This window comes from Leopardus geoffroyi, chromosome D4, assembly GCF_018350155.1.
Source record: "Leopardus geoffroyi isolate Oge1 chromosome D4, O.geoffroyi_Oge1_pat1.0, whole genome shotgun sequence".
Lineage (NCBI taxonomy): Eukaryota > Metazoa > Chordata > Mammalia > Carnivora > Felidae > Leopardus > Leopardus geoffroyi.
In genome coordinates, this window is record NC_059342.1 from 11,979,380 (window position 1) to 11,995,000 (window position 15,621).

General features: G+C 40.6%; 1 protein-coding gene across 1 annotated transcript in view; it reads left to right on the plus strand.

Annotated features, from left to right (window-relative positions):
• The window catches only part of FAM189A2 (family with sequence similarity 189 member A2), a 119,638-nt gene that overhangs the window by 28,222 nt on the left and 75,795 nt on the right, over positions 1-15,621 (plus strand). The window lies entirely within an intron of this gene.

The following is a 15,621-nucleotide window of genomic DNA, read 5'->3' on the forward strand; positions in this document are numbered from 1 at the left end:
TCACCCAGTATGCCTTTTCTGAGATTGGCTTGTTGCACGCAGCATCGTTTCCCTGGAGAGTCATCCAACATGTTGCCTGTATCAATAGCTCGTTCCTTTCACTGCTGAGGACTATGCTGTGATATCGATATACCACCGTTTAACTCGAAGGAAATTTGGATCATTTCTAGTTCAGGCATACACATGAAGCTGTGACAAACATTCAGTCTAGGTTTTTGTGTGAAGATAGGTGTTCCTTTCTGCGGGAAGAAGAACACCATCACCAGGTCGCTTGCTAGTTGTGTGTGTGGTTTTTCTACCAACTCCCAAACTATTTTCCAGAGTGGCTGTGCCCTGTTACATCCCCGCCAGTAATGTGTGAGTGATCCAGTTCATCTCATCCTTGCTAGGTTTTGGTGTTGTCCCTCTTTTTTTGTGGTCGTCCTGACAGTTGTGTCATGGGTTTAGTTCACATTTTGCTGATGGCTAATGATGCTGAACTTCCTCTGATGTGTTTGTTGGTCATGTTCATATCCTTTTCAGTGAAATGCCACTCTGTGTCTTTTGCTCATTTCTAATCGGGTTGTTTGTGTTTGTACCGCTGAGTTCCTTATATATTCTAGATACTATCCTCTGTCAGATAAATGGTTTGCAATTTTTTTTCTCAGTCTGAGGCTTGTCTTCTTTTTTTTTAAAAAAATTTTTTTTCAACGTTTATTTATTTTTGGGACAGAGAGAGACAGAACATGAACGGGGGAGGGTCAGAGAGAGAGGGAGACACAGAATCGGAAACAGGCTCCAGGCTCTGAGCCATCAGCCCAGAGCCTGACGCGGGGCTCGAACTCACGGACCGCGAGATCGTGACCTGGCTGAAGTCGGACGCTTAACCGACTGCGCCACCCAGGCGCCCCATGAGGCTTGTCTTCTTAACACATCTTTTGCAGAACAAAGGTTTTTTATTTTGATGAGGTCCAGTTTTCAAATTTTTTTTTTAAATTTTTTTTTCAACGTTTATTTATTTTTGGGACAGAGAGAGACAGAGCATGAACGGGGGAGGGTCAGAGAGAGAGGGAGACACAGAATCGGAAACAGGCTCCAGGCTCTGAGCCATCAGCCCAGAGCCCGACGCGGGGCTTGAACTCACGGACCGCGAGATCGTGACCTGGCTGAAGTCGGACGCTTAACCGACTGCGCCACCCAGGCGCCCCACAAATTTTTCTTTTAAAGATTGTGTGATTGGTGTCAAAACTCTTTGCCTAGGCCTAGATCCTAACTTACAATTTTCTCCTATTTTTCTAAAGTAGTTAACATTTTTAAAATATTTACTTTGAGAGAGAGAGAGAGAGAGCAGGGGAGGGACAGAGAGAGAGAATCTCAAGCAGGCTCCATGCTGCAGTGCAGAGCCCTAGTGGAACTCAAACTCACCAACTGTGAGATCATGACCTGAGCCGATATTAAGAGTCAGACACTTGAGGTGCCTGTGGCTCAGTCAGTTAAGTGTCCGGCTTCAGCTCAGGACATGATCTCACAGCTCGTGGGTTCAAGCCCCACGTTGGGCTCTGTGCTGACAGCTCAGAGCCTGGAGCCTACTTCAGATTCTGTATCTCCCTCTCTCTCTGCCCCCTCCCTACTCACACACACACACACTCTCTCTCTCTCTCTCTCTCAAAAATAAATAAACATTAAGAAAATTTTTAAAAAGATGCTTAACCGGGGCACCTGGGTGGCTCAGTCGGTTGAGCGTCCGACTTCGGCTCAGGTCATGATCTCACAGCTCGTGAGTTTGAGCCCCGCGTCGGGCTCTGTGCTGACAGCTCAGAGCCTGGAGCCTGCTTCTGCTTCTGTGTCTCCCTCTCTCTCTACCTCTAACCCACTCACATTCTGTCTCTGTCTCTCTCAAAAATAAATAAACATTAAAAAAAAAAGATGCTTAACCAACTGAGCCACACAGGTGTCCCTAAAATATGTAGAATTTTAATATTACACTTAAGTCTCTGATCTATTTTGAATTAATTTTTGTGGAAGGTGTGATGTTTAGGTCAAAGGACTTTTTGTTGTTGTTTTTTGTTGTTGTTGGTTTTTGTTGTTGTTGTTTTTGCCCATGGATATCTGATTGCTCTAGCACCGTTTGTTGAGTGGGTACTTACTTTTATTTATTTTTCACTTGCAAATGGGAGACAGATAAATTTTAATGACATAATTGGGCTTAAGCTGTGGCAGATGTAGGAACAGTGGGGAAAAATATGGTATTGGATGAGAGGGAAGGATTGCCTAAGGAGGACTTAACTGAGTCATGTGCTGTTAGAAAGTATAGAAAATAGAGGGGCACTCTCTGGTTATGGGGGGAGAAAGTCCATGGTAGGAAGTTGCACGGTGGACGAAATGGACCCCCATCTTTGCCGTGAGGTGAGGTGGCACCCTCTCTGCAGTGAGGAGGGTGAGAAGGATGCAGTGAGCATCCAGGTGGGTGTTTGAGGAGGTCGTACGCAGCTGATAGGAACCCAGGGAAGACACCCTTTCCCTCCAGGTAGACTCACAGAAGACACAGGTGGCCACACCACTTGCCGGGCACCCTAACTTCTCGAGGCCAGGCCGTGAACAAACTTGGTTATCCCCCAGGCGAGGAATGCCAGGCTGTCTCTAACACTCTCCCTGCTGCATTGCCCCCTTCAGCCTCCTTGTGATGTTGGAATGTAACTACTTAAGGACTCAAGAGCCTTCCACAAAAGACAGGAAGGCTTTGCATTCCTATTCTTCGTTCTCTGCCATGTGACTGTCTGCAAAAGTTTTTGTTATTTCTGGAATGGAAAAACCAAACTTGGTATGGTTTCTTTGGAAAAGCAAGGGGATTGCTCTTCGGCTTGTCTTCAGGAAAGAGACTCTGGATGCTTCTCTTCACAGGCACTTAAAATTCAGGAAGAACGAGGCTGCAGGGAAAGAATAATTTTGACACAGTTCTTTCTGTGTGTGCGCTTTGTTAGTGGTGGCAGTGGAGTTTGGAGCAGAATATAATCAAACGTTTTGGCATTTATGCAGAAGGGGCATACAGTAGGATGGCTGGTATAATCCACTTTGAAGTTTGTGCGTGCGTGTGTGTGTGTGTGTGTGTGTGTGTGTGTTTAAGGGAAGCACCACCTGGCTAACAGATTAGCTCTGGGAATGTTCCAGGGCAAGCTATTAACATAAAAGAGAGGAGGATGGGACTATCTGGATGGTGATGATTTATTTTCCGTCTTCTTTAAATGCCGTATCAGGCGGCACCTGTAACATAGAGTCAATCTATGTGCTTCTTAGTGATCCTCACATATACTATAGTGGATTAAATGGTGGCTCCCCCAAAATACAGGTGCATTTCGTAACCCCCAGAATCTGCGAATGTGACCTTATTTGGAAAGGGGATTTGCAGATGTAATTAGGTTAAGGACGTTGAGATGGGATCATCTTGGATTTTCTGGGTGGACCATAAATTCAATGACAGGTATCCTTGTAAGACAGAGAAGAACGAAACAGGGGCAGAGATTGAGTGATGCAACCACAGCCAAGGACTACCTGGACCACCAGAAGCTGGAAGAACCTTCCAGATCTCTACCAACACTTCCAAGATGTTAGTAGTGAATTTAAGTCCAGACTTCATTTTTGGACTGAGGAAGAAAGTCTGTTGCTAACGGAGGGTCTCGAATATAATAGTTGGGAGATGGTTTTTCTTAACATGTCTCTTAAACTATTTCTCACTCATGTGCTCATTCTAATTACTTTCAACCTTTCAGAGGAAAGAACAGTATTTGTTTTCCTGAAATCTTAAGATCCTTGTGTTGAAGAAGATTTACTTTAGAACCTGCGGTGCCTGTGGGTATTTAACACAAACTCTAAGGAGAATCACTGTTTCCTTTCTTTTAGAACAGCTTTATTGGGATATGATGTACATTCCATAAAGTTTACCCATTTTAAGTATAGAATTCAGTGGTTTTGGTATATTCACAGAGTTGTGCAACCATGACCAAATATATAATTTCAGAACATTTCCAGTATTCCAAAGAGAAACTTCATATCCATTAGCCACCATATCCCAATCTTATCCCTCACTACATCCCTACTTCTCCAGAGCCTGACAACAAGATTTGTTTACTCTGAAAATTTTGTATGAGTGGAATCATACGATATGTGGTCCTTTGTGACTGGCTTCTTTCAACTCACTTGTTTTTCAGGTTCATCAATATTATAATACGTAACAATACTTCACTCCTTTTTATGGCTGAATAATATTCCATTATATGGATATAACAAATTTTTGTTTAGCTATTTATCCACTAATGGACATTTGGGTTGATTCCATTTTTAGGATTTTGTGAGTAATGTGTCTTTGAGTCTTAGTGTACAAGTTTTTGTTTGGGCATAGGTTTTTATTTCTTGTATATATAATTAGGGTTGAAATTGACGGGTCATATGGTAACTGTATGTTTAACATTTTGAGGAACTGTCTAACTGTTTTCCAATTTGGCCACACCATTTTATTTTGTTTTGTTTTATTTTATTTTATTATACTTTTAATTTATTTTTTCCTAGCGTTATTGAGGGATGATTGCCAAATAAAGATTATCTGTATTTAGGTTGTACAACATGATTTTTTAAAGGTATAAAACCTGATGGTTTTTAATGTGTGCATACATTCTGAAATGATTACCATAATCAAGTTAATTAATAGATCTATCACCTCACATAACTACCATTTGTGTGTGTGTGTGTGTGGGGGGGGGTAAGGATACTTAAGATCTACTCTCTTAGCAAATTTCAAGTATATAATATATTATTATTAATTATAATCACCATGCTGTTTATTGGATCTCCAGAATTATTTATTTTGTAACTGAAAGTTTACATACTTTGACCAATATTTTCCCTATACCCACCCCTACCTCCTGGCAACCAACTTCTACTCTCTGGTTCTGTGAGTTTGACATTTTTAGATTCCTCATGTAGGTGAGATCATGTAGTATTTATCTTTCTGTATCTAGCTTATTCCACATGTCCTCCGGACTCATCCATGTTATTGCAAATGGCAGGATTTCCTTTTTATGGTCAAATAATATTCTATCTATCTATCTATCTTATATCTATCTTTCAAGTGAGGGAGAGAGATAGCAATTTCTTTATCCATTCATCTGTCAACAGATAGTTGTTTCCCCCTTTTGGCTATTGTGAATAATGCTTCAATGGGTGTTGGAGTGCAAGTATCTCTTTGAGTTATTGACTTCATTTCCTTTGGACATACATCCAGAAGTGGGATTGCTGAGTCATACGGTAGTTCTATTTTCTGTTTTCCATAATAGTTTTACCAATTTATGTTCTCACCAGCAATGTTCAAGGATTCGTTTTTCTCTACACCCTTGACAACGCTTATCTTTTGTCTTTTTGATAACAGCCATTCTAAAAGGCTTTGATTTGCATTTCTCTGGTGATTAGTGATGATGAGCACATTTCATATACCTTTTGGTTATTTGCATGTCTTCATCTTAAAAGTATCTATTCAAGTCCTTTGCCTATTTTAAAATCAGATTGTTTATTTTGCTATTGAGTTGTATGAGTTTCTTACATATTTTGGATATTAATTCCTTATCAGATATTTTTTGCAAATATTTCTCCCATGTAATTGGTTGCCTTTCATTCTGTTTTGTTTCCTTTGCTGCACAGAACTTTTTAGTTTGATGTAATCTCATTTGTCTGTTTTTGCTTTTGGTGTCATATCCAAAAAAATCATTGCTTAGACCATAGTCAAGGAGATTTCCCTTAGCAGTTTTATGGTTTCAGGTTTTATATGTAAGTCATTCTACCATTTTGCGTTAATTTTTGTGTATGGTATATCAGGATACAATTTCATTTTTTTGCATATGGATATCCAATTTCAATTTTCATTTGTCTCCTGATGCTTTTTGATCTCCCTTTTGATTTATTCTTTCATCAATTAGTTGTTCAGGAATGTGTTATTTAATTTTGACATACTTGTGAATTTTTCTACTGTTACTGATTTCCAGTTTCATATTGTGGTTAGAATTAATACTTGATATGGTTGATTTCAGGCTTCTTAAACTCGTTAAGATTTGTTTTGTGGCTCAACAAATGATCTCTCCTGGAGAATGTTCCATGGGCTTCACCATTTTATACTCCTACCACCCATGAGCAAGGGTTCTAATTTCTTCACATTCTCTCCAACACTTGTTATTATCTCTGTGTGTGTGTGTGTGTGTGTGTGTGTTTTGAGAGAGCACAAGTAGGGGAGGGGGCAGAGGGAGAGAGAGAGAATCTTAAGCAGGCTCCATGCTCAGCACAGAGCCCTACATGGGGCTCGATCCCATGACACTGGGATCCTGACCTGAGCTGAAATCAAGAGTAGGACATTCAACAGGCTGAGCCACCCAGGTGCCCCATTTGTCTTTTTTATTCTAGCCATCCTGGTGGGTGTGAAGTGGTATCTCATTATGTTTTTTCCCCTCCTAATGACTAATAATGTTGAGTATCTTTTCTTGTGCTTATTGGCCATTTATATATCCTCTTTGGAGAAATGTCTATTCTAGTTCTTTGCCTGTTTTTAAATTGGGTTAGTTGTATTTTTATTATTGAGTTGCAAGAGTTCTTTAGCATATAAATCCTTTATCAGACGTATTATTTGCAATAACTTTCTCTCATTCTGTGAATTGCATTTTCATTTTCTTCATGGTGTGGTTTGAAGCACAAAAGTTTCCAATTCATCTATTTTTTTCTTTCATTGCATTTGCTTTTGGTGTCATATCTAAAAAACCATTGCCTAACCCAAGGTCACAAAGATTTACTCCTGTGTTTTCTTCTAGGGATTTTATGGTTTTTGCTCTTACATTTATGCTTCTGAGCTAATGTTTGTGTATTGCAGGCATACCATTCCATAAATGACAAGCAGCTTAAATATAAGCTTTTTATGGCAGAATTTCCCTACGTAGTTTATTATTAACAACTTGATGATATTAACTATGACCAAAGTCTTCCCGTGTGAGCTGGGGTATTCCTGATATATAGCTCTTACCTGAATTTATCAAAGTTCAGTGGAAATATAGAAATGTTTGTGTTGCCAGAGGCAGAAATGCAAATCTAAGTAGTCAGAAAAGGAGATTTTGCAGGAACGATAATGAGGTTATCTCATGTAATTGAAGGAAATGTTGAATAGCCCCAGGGCAGGAAGTGTGAAGCGAAGCTGGACCTGGGAACAGCTGGGACCTGGACTGAAACTTGAGTGCCACCAGGACACCTTCTCTCTCTCTCTTTCTTTAGGTCTTATTTCTCAATCTCTTTGCCCCTAGCTTTCTTTTTCCAAACAGGCTGGGCTCCTCCACATTGCCCAACGCAAGACTACGGGAGTCTCACAAGACCCTGGACTCCAAATCTACACCCCCACGAAGACCCTTGTTTCCAGCTCCAGTTTGAAAAAAAAATTCTAGGGAGGATGTCTGATTGGCCAATTAGGGTCATGTGCCTCTTTGGACAGTTCATGAAGCTTCTGGTTACATTGAGGATAGTTTTTATTTGTAGAAAATAGTCCTTACAAGTTTACTTTTGGTGGAAACAAGTTGCTTTCAGTTTGTGATGGCTCTAGCTTTTACAACACTTTTAATTCTATTTATAAATCTAGCAGTTGTTAACAATCACTTTTCAAGGGATGTTTAAATATTACTTTATTATTAAATTAAATTAAATTAATAATTATCATTACTATCTGTTTAAAAAGTCAGTTCATTAAACTGCTTCAACATTTCAAACATCTTTTATCCACTTAATATTTTATTTTCTTCATAAGTATTTTAATTGCTTAACCCAACAAACAAATCTTCCTGAAGGCTTAAATAACTCCTATAAATGCAATAAATTAATGTTATAAGTAAAGGAAACCTACCTAAACTTCTCTTATATGTCTCAGTGCTGTACACGAACTTGGTGGGATTTCAATAGAACATCTTGTCTTAGTTACTCAATTGCATATATATGTATGTATATATATATATATATATATATATATATATATATATACACACACAATTGTTTTTTTTTTTTTAAGAGAGGGAGTATGAGCTGGGGAGAGGGGCAGAGGGAGAGAAAGAGAGAGAATCCCAAGCAGGCTCCACACTCAGCACTGTGGGGCTTGACCCTGTGACCATGGGATCATGACCTGAGCCAAAATCAAGAGTTGGATGCTCAATGAACTGAGCGACCCAGAGGCCCTTAATTGTACATTTTAAACTGGAGTTATGAGGCTGTCACTCTCAGAGATCAAATTCTTTTCAATATTACAAATATACAAGATATCATATATGAATAGAGTTTCTCTAAACATCAAAATACAAATACCATGGTTTTGATCCCCTTAACATTTTTAATGCTTAAATTTTAAACCTTTCCAGACCTGGCACTGACTAAGGAATACTAATAGAATTCCAGAGAGCTCTGAATATGTAATTATAAAATTTCCCAGGGTGAAAGATGTGCACTCACTAAAAAAATTTCATCTAATTAAGATATACTTTTTTTTTTCCCTTCCCATTTTAACATTTCTGAAATTGGGTCTTATAGTCAATGGCACCTTATTTGGCAACAGTTAGTCTTTCTGAGTGATATGTAAAATGATGATATCTTTTTTTTTTTTTTTTTAATTTTTTTTTTTCAACGTTTATTTATTTTTGGGACAGAGAGAGACAGAGCATGAACGGGGGAGGGGCAGAGAGAGAGGGAGACACAGAATCGGAAACAGGCTCCAGGCTCTGAGCCATCAGCCCAGAGCCTGACGCGGAGCTCGAACTCACAGACCGCGAGATCGTGACCTGGCTGAAGTCGGACGCTTAACCGACTGCGCCACCCAGGCGCCCCTAAAATGATGGTATCTTAAGTCAGATGAGACTTGGTACCATCTCAGTTAATTGAGATTACTTAAAACTAGAAATTGAGACCAGCGTCAGACCTACTGGTGCAGACACCCAGTACATTTCATCTTGTCGACACCACTGCCATGTTGAGGTTGCCTGTGACATGACCTTAAAACTTAAAAAAAAAAAGAAGTGTGGCTTGTGTAGACCACTAGCTAATTCATTTTATCCAAACACTTGAGTGTCTGCCTGCTCACAAAATTTGCAAGTACCCTACTTGGTCACTTGACCGGATTTGCATCTGTCTGATATTAGTATAAAGAGTATCTTCCCCCCCGCCCTGCCCCCCATCCAACTTTGAAACTGATGGGAGGCTTTGCTATTTAAATACTTTTTAATTGAACTTGAAAGATACTTACATTTGATGTATTTTTTTAATTCTTTCATGTTCCAGATATTTAGGGTTACCCTGCTTTTTTTCAGGTATAAGTCATTTATTTAAATTATAATTATTATCCTTTCAAACATTTGTCATTCCTTAGCTAGGAAGCTTAGAACAGCCTTTCAAGTGGAGAACACAGACATTCTTTTTTATTTTTAAGTTTATTTTTTTTAGAGTGTTATTTTATTTTATTTTATTTTATTTTTTTTCAATATATGAAGTTTATTGTCAAATTGGTTTCCATACAACACCCAGTGCTCATCCCAAAAGGTGCCCTCCTCAATACCCATCACCCACCCTCCCCTCCCTCCCACCCCCATCAACCCTCAGTTTGTTCTCAGTTTTTAAGAGTCTCTTATGCTTTGGCTCTCTCCCACTCTAACCTCCTTTTTTATTTTTTTTCCTTCCCCTCCCCCATGGGTATCTGTTAAGTTTCTCAGGATCCACCTAAGAGTGAAAACATATGGTATCTGTCTTTCTCTGTATGGCTTATTTCACTTAGCATAACACTCTCCAGTTCCATCCATGTTGCTACAAAGGGCCATATTTCATTCTTTCTCATTGCCATGTAGTACAACTGATGAATGGATAAATAAATTGTGGCTTATATTTTTAAGTTTATTTGTTTTGAGAGAGAGAGATCGAGCAAGCAGGGGAGAGACAGACAGACAGAGAGAGAGAGAGAGAGAGAGAGAGAATCCCAAGCAGGCTCCACACTGCCAGTGAACAGCACTGTTGAGGGGCTCAACCTCACAAACTATGAGATCATGACCTGCGCCAAAATCAAGAGTTGGATGCTTAATCACCTGAGCCACTCAGTCACCCTGAGAATGCAGACCTCCTCCTCCTCCTCCTCCTCCTCCTCCTCCTTCTTCTTCTTCTTCTTCCTTCTTCTTCTTCTTTTGCTTTGGCTGTTGTTGATAGTGCTGCTATAAACATTGGGATACATGAGAACACAGGCATTCTTAACTTGTTTCTCAATTTAATGAAACTGTCTTATATGTTCTTGGTGATGACTTGGGATAGATACAATGTTAAGAAATTATGCCATTTATTTTATTAAGAGATTTAAAAAATCAGGAATGGCTTTTTCTAACAGCCTCATTGAGATATAGTTTACATACTGTGTAATTTACCCATTTAATAAAAGTGTATCATTCAGTAGTTTTAGTGTATTCACAGATATGTGAACCATCACCACAGTTTTAGAACAATTTATCATCTCAAAAAGAAACCTCATACCTTTTACCTATACTCCCATTCCCCCCAGCCCTAAGCAACCACTAGTCTACTTTCTGTCTCTATCAGTTTTCTTTTTCTGAGCATTTCATACAAATGTAATCATAGAATATGTGATTTCTTGTGACTGGCTTCTTTCTCTTAGATGCTGAAGTTGGTTAAACCTCTTTTTAAGGAAATATTACAAAGAATATCCTATTTCTTTTTTTAATGTTTATTTATTTTGTGAGAGAACGAGAGACAGAGAGAAAGAGAGCAGGGGAGAGGCAGAGAGAGAGGGCAGGAGAGAATTGCAACAGCGCATGGGACTCGATCCCATGAACCATGAGATCATGACCTGAGCCGAACTCTTAGCCCATTGAGTCACCCAGGCATCCTGATATCCTACTTTTTTATTTGAACAATTCTTATGGATTTGTCTGCTCTGCAGTTACAATGAGGGAATCATTTTATTGAAATGTACCAATGGATTGTTGACCAAAGGGAAAGAGCTAGAGGGACCCACCCATGTCAGGTACCTGTTCTAGCCCCAGTCTCCAGGTGAGGGATGGAGTCAGGCAAGACTATGGCAGCCCTGTCTGGGACCGTGTGGTTGGAATAGGACAAAGGGTGGTCCTTAGAAATGGGGACAGGCAGACAGAATTGAACATGTCGAAGGGAAGGAAAAATTCTTTCTCTACTATTTAAGTTCTTCCAGCTGGACCAGGAATTAAATTTTACATGAAGCGGATTAACAGGAGAAAAGAAAAAGCTTGGCTGCATGTGCAGTGAGACCCGATAATGAAATTGAAACCTAAAGAAATGTTCAAGGCAGGTGAGTTTTATACTTTTCAGACAAAGAGACAATAAATCTGTGAAGAATTGACAGGACAAAGAAAGCTTTGGGAGCTTCAATTAGTAAGAAATTATTTTTTTAAATGTTTATTTATCTTTGAGAGAGAGAGAGAGAGAGAGAGAGAGAGAGAGAGAGAGAGAGAGAGAGAACAACCAGGGGAGGGGCAGAAAGAGAGAGGAAGACAGAATCTGAAACAGGCTCCAGGCTCTGAGCTATCAGCACAGAGCCTGACACGGGGCTGGAACTCAAGAGCTGTGAGATCATGACCTGAGCCGAAGTCGGATGCCTAACTGACTGAGCCACCCAGGTGCCTCCAATGAGTAAGAAATGCTAAGCAGAGTTTGGGCTGGGATGGTAAATTAGTAAGTAACAAGGGTTATTTGTACAACCCTCTTGGTTCTAAATTTCCTATCTCTTGTGATAAGGAGGTCTCTTTACCTCCTGGTACAGGGAGGGAAACTTCCATGTGGAAGATGTATTTCTTGTTTTCAGAGGAACAGAGGAAGGTCTGAGTGTGCTTCTTGCATAGACTGTCTCTTAAATTAATTTTTAAAATAATCAGTATGCCAGAGTGGCCCATCTTAGAGTGGCCTGCCCTTGGCCCCTACAATGTCTTGTTTACTGCAGCCATTTGAGGGCCTTCTCCCACACTTTCCTGAATCACAAGTAAAGTTGTGCACAGAATACTGCTGTGGTATACGGGGAAGAAACTGAATCAGAAGTTGGAAGCCCTCGGTCTTTGCTTTGGCTTTGTGGTTTGACTCTAAGGAAGTCACTCTCTGTCTCTGAGCCTCAAGATTTTCATCTCTGAGTAAAACTTAACTGTCTGGCATGGTTTGTTGGTGTGTTATATGAGATGATGTGAGTAGAAGATTTATACAAACGGGAGACATCTGTCTTCTCATTCTGACTCTTCCTATGCTGCACCGTGGCTCCACAGCACACTGCTTTCTGGAGCTGTTTCAGATTCACCTCTGGTTAAGCATACTCAGCACTTCTCCGCGTCCACCCCTCCACTTCATGTTGCCAGTAGGGTCTCCGTTTATAAGGTCCGTAGCTGGTGGCCTCCAAGGTCCTCGAAGGTTTTCACCAGACCGCATCCATCCACACTTTCAAGAACACTGGAAACCATGAACCACTGTTCCCCACTCCCTGCCCCTGCCCCTGCCCCCACCCCCATTGACCCACCCAATCCCAGCAAAGGTGGTTTGGTTGGTTGTTAGATACATCAGTCTCCTCAGAGGTCTGTCATAGCCAAGTGCACCCTAGTCATCCCCTCCGGCGAAGAGGGGCACACCTCCTGCTCTCTGGGGCTAACTTCTGAGGCTGACAGATCACATAGCCACATTGAGTGGGACACCTGATATTCAAGTGGCAGGTAGCCTGACACCAGGCCTTCAGGACCCTGGGTTCTCTTTCAGCTTCATTTATTTACACACACACACACACACACACACACGCACGCACGCACGCACACGTGTTTCTTTGTACTTTCCCACTGAGGTGATTCATAATCGGATATCACTATTCCAAAGAGACGAAAGCTCTTTAAGAAGACAGCATTTAGAATTACATGTTAGAACTGGAGAGAACCATGCATATAATCTGGTCTAAACCCTCCCTTGCCCACCCCTCCCCAACCTCTGTTAATGGAAAAGACTGAAGCCCATTGAGGTGATGTGACTTGTTCAAGATCACACAGTAAGTGAGAGAAAAAGCAAAGACCTTTAATTCATTCATTCATTCAATAAAAGTTTATTGATTCCTCTTTACCAGGCATGTTCTAGGAGATGAAAATATAAACTTATTCAACAAAAAGTTCCCACACTTGTGTTGCTTATATTTGTCATATGGTCATGGATATGAAAAACAACGTAATGTCAGATGGTGCTAAGTGTCAGGAAGAAATCCAGACCATGGGGATAGGGAATGAAGGAGGAGAGGAAGTATTACATTTGATGAGGTGGTCTGGGCTTGTTTCTCTAAGAAGTAAATGAAATGAGGACTCAAGATATATCTGAGGGAAGAGCATTCCAAATAGAGGGAACAGCAGGTGCAAAGGCCCTGGTGCAGTAAGGAGGCCAATATGATCAGGATGTCTAGATTTGCCACCCACAGCCCCTTCATCAAACTGCACTACCTCTCAGTCATCAAGGGTGTCTCAGGGGTCTTTATGTCATATATACTGTCCAGGTTTGAGAGTGATTCTAAGAACCTAAAAGTCACCATGCTGCTCAGGTTGGAACAGAATTTGTGATCTTCACAGGTACAACAGATGCAGAACCTCAATGTAGCAAAACACAAACAGCTCTGACTGGGAGATCAGGAGACCTGAGGGACAATCTTTGGTCTCCTACTGAATGTGCAAGAGTGGTCAAACCCTCTCGGAAGATCAGATTGTTGTTTTTAAATTTTGATTAGAATTTAATTTTTATTAAAAAAAATTTTTAAAAACGTTTATTTACTTTTTGAGAGACAGAAACAGAGCGTGAGGGGGGGAGGGGCAGAGAGAGAGAGAGAGAGAGAGAGAGAGAGAGAGGCACAGAATTGGAAGCAGGCTCCAGGCTCCAAGCTGTCAGCACAGAGCCCAACAGGGGGCTCAAACTCATGAACCACAAGATCATGACCTGAGCCAAAGTCGGACCCTTAACCGACTGAGCCACCCAGGCACCCATTAAAAAAATGTTTTTAATGTTGATTTATTTTTTGAGAGCTAGAGAGACAGAGTGTGAGTAGCAGAAGGGCAGAGAGAGAGGGACATAGAATTTGAAGCAGGCTCCAGGCTCTGAGCTGTCAGCACAGAGCCTGACGCAGGGCTCGAACTCAGGCTGGGAGATCGTGACCTGAGCTGAAGCCTGATGCTTAACTGACTGAGCCACCTAGGCGCCCCTAGAGTCTAATTTTTAGTTTTAAATGGGTGAGTTCCCAATTTTTTCATGTATCTTGACTTTTTTGTTGTGGTTATTATAGCTTAGTACAGAAATGTACACAAATCTTACATGCATTGCTTGATAAATTTTTTCATATGTATGCATGTGAGACTTCATCATCTACATCAGGATATAAAACATTCCAGTGTCTCTGAAGCCTTTTTAAATGATGTGTCTCTCCCTGGGCCAATGCACTGCTCTCAACCTCTGCCAGACAACTATCTGACTGCTACCAGCATCCATTAGGGTTGTCTGTTCCTAAATTCATACAGAAGGAATCACACAGGATGAACTTTTTAATGCCCATCTTCTTTTACTCAAAGTTATGTTTCTGAGATTATCCACGTTGTTGAGAGTCGCAAGAGTTAATTGTTTTTCATCGCAGGGTAGTGTTCCATCACACGAATATCACATTTTATTTCTCTATTCTCCTGTTGATGGCCATTTGAGTTCTTTCCAGTTTGGAGTTCTTATAGACAAGCTGCTACGATCATTCTTGTGCAGGTCTTTTGTTGGACATAAACACTCACGTTTCTTGGGTTTGTACTCAAGAATTGAATTGTCTGAGCTTCTTTTCAAGTTCAAATATTTCTGACCATTACATGACAGCAGGTGTATTTTAGTATCTGTTAATTTTAGATAAAGTCAGTAAGGCTTTTAAATGCTTCTTTATCAACTGTGAACATACCTGTGTACATTTGGAAAAATATCCATATGAGATATTATTTATTTGGTCTTCACCTAGGACATGGTGTCCGAATGGTTCTTGACCTACAGCTGGGGAATCACTGCCTTAGAGAATGACTACAGTGTCCTTGAGGTGTAATCCTCTATGATTCTAGAAGGCAGTGCTCCAAAAGGCATGCATGTCCCTTGTTTCTTAACGGAACTTTCACCTCTTGAGTTGTCTTTTTTCATTCAGATGATGATGTTCAGATATGGAGCTCTCTTCTGAAACTGTGTGCTGTCTGGCTCATGATGTTATTATAGTATTGAGTGATGGATGTAAGTAGTATCAAATATCTTCCTTTCATCTGGGACCCGCCCTTCTCCAAACTAAAGTCCAAAGTGCCATGAAATGGTCCAATGAATACAGCATACTAGTTTATTCTTGGGGGTCAGGAGGTACTGGGGGCTCCTGTGACCACGGGGATGACTCTCAAGGGGGCTGCGTGAAGGTTCTGTTGCAGGCAGGACTGATGGCAAACCAAAGTGACAGACAGATGGGATGCGCCAAGGCGTGGTAGGCAGCGTAGAAGCTCTTTGGTTTTGTTTGTCTAGCATATTCTACTCTCCTTTATTTATTTTCAGTGAAGA